Below are 2,017 nucleotides of genomic sequence, written 5' to 3'. Positions count from 1 at the left end.
TAGATCGTGTTACACACACTGCATTGAGAATTTTGGACTCCAAAAAAGCAGTGAAATAGCTTAAAAAACAAGCAATTAAAAAAAAAAAAAAAAAAAAAGATGCTGAGGGTCAGGTTTGTTGCCCTTCATGTGTTTAAACCTTTGTTTCCAGTTTTCAAATTTTTCTCTAGGCTCATAAGGCTTTTTATTTTAAACGAAGGCCTATAGTCAGTGTCATTAATTTCACCCACATCCCTACACGTGAGCAATGGAGAGGGCTAGTGGCTGCTGAAGGGTGGCTGCAGGGAGATTCAGGAGACCAGAGCACCCTAGGGGGGCAGCTACCTGGGGGCAGCCAGGAAGAAACAGGAGGTGTACGGACCTAAGTGGAATTCAGGCCATTTGTATACCGAGCCTCCTGACCCTAGGAGAGGCTGACATTCTTTAAATCAAACACTGTGATTCATGGTAAGCACACAAGGCCAAGCGATGGCTAGCAAGGAGAACGAATGTTTCTGTATTCCATTTGTTTCCTAATCTCAAAAATAAGTTTAATAATTGCAGGCTCTTGTCAGATCAAGTACATCAAAGGCTGGGGGAGGAGCAATACTGTGATAACAGGGTCATAGAAGTAGCTTTCCCAGCGCTGTGTGGTTCTGGGAGTGCATAATGTCGACATCACCTTATCACACCATAACGCAGATTCCTCTCGGGTTTCGGCGCAGTGCTCTTTGGCAGGGTTTGCCATGGGCCTGGGGCACACGCTGGCACATTTATCTTGAACAAGTTGTGGCAGAGGCTAGCTTCGTCAGATTGGAAGCGTATTTTCAAAACCCAACATATTTCAAACTATATAAGAAACATTTCTCCCGTGTAGTGGGGAAAACAAAAAAAAAACACACACAGGGTTGGTTTTTTTTTTTCCTTTTATTTAGTTTTCTGTGAATTTGGAGCTTTGTATTGATTTGGGAGTTTTTTGGTTTATAAATTATCAGCAGAGCAATAGGATTTGGAATTATACGTGTCTGGTAGGGCATGTCCGTATGGCATGTCAAATGTGTGATCATGGATAAGAAAAGTGCTTCTCCTCCCTTGTCGGGAATTAGCTCAGTCATGTTCTGCTATGTACGCGATCCGAGCAGCACACTCGAGTGTGTGTTAGTGGGCCAGATGTACATCTGCAGTGCATCTGTAATAATAAATAAAGTGGGCCAATGTTAATGCTCCCTCCTTAAGGGCCAGCAGCAGGACATAGTGGATGCCACTAAGCTCTGTGGAATTTGGGAGTGGTATTGGGAAAAGGGGCTGAGGCATATCCAGAGTGTGCGATAGCCACAGTACCTGCGCTGCCTCTTCTCCCTTTGCAACAAGTGCTAATGGGGGAAAATGCAAACGAGTATCCTGCGCCCTCCCTCCAGTACATCCACCTGCAAACCCCAAAAAATTTGCAGCCCCTCGTGGCAGCAGAATAACCAGTCAGAATGCAGCCAGGCAATGACGAGTTCAGTAATTTCCCTAATGTTAATTGTGTTTATTGCCAAGTTTCCCTGTAAAGGTGTGTCATTATTACACATCTTTAAAATAAAGCCTTTTTGCTGGGACAATGTTCATGCCAACCACCTGTATTACAAAGCTGTCTTTTACTCCAGCACAGTTACCTGTATTAAGTGCGCACCTCAGCTTTCAAGAACACAGGTTTGCTTCTTAACATTTTACTACTGATAAGAAGAGTTATCTTTCTTAACTAGCATGGCTGAGAACAACATACATATCTGCATATCTGTGTTCAAGATAAAGACAGGATGTTTCACTTCCAGCCACCTACAAAGACGATGACTTCTCTGTACAAGATAGAGAGCGAGGTAGGAAGAGTTCAGTCTGAGGAGCACAGGCGCTGTGACCTCTCTCGCCTTTCCTGGGTGGGTATACGTGGAGTTTTGTATGTTGAATGAATTCCCGAGTTATTTTTAGGAAGTGGCTTATTTTTGTGTTCAGTCTGAGGTTAAGTAGAATGTGAAACTGAATTAACAACGTTTGC

The sequence above is a fragment of the Vanellus vanellus genome, assembly GCF_965231255.1.
Source record: "Vanellus vanellus genome assembly, chromosome: 4".
In the NCBI taxonomy this organism is placed as follows: Eukaryota; Metazoa; Chordata; class Aves; order Charadriiformes; family Charadriidae; genus Vanellus; species Vanellus vanellus.
Note: the sequence above shows the minus strand (reverse complement) of the source record.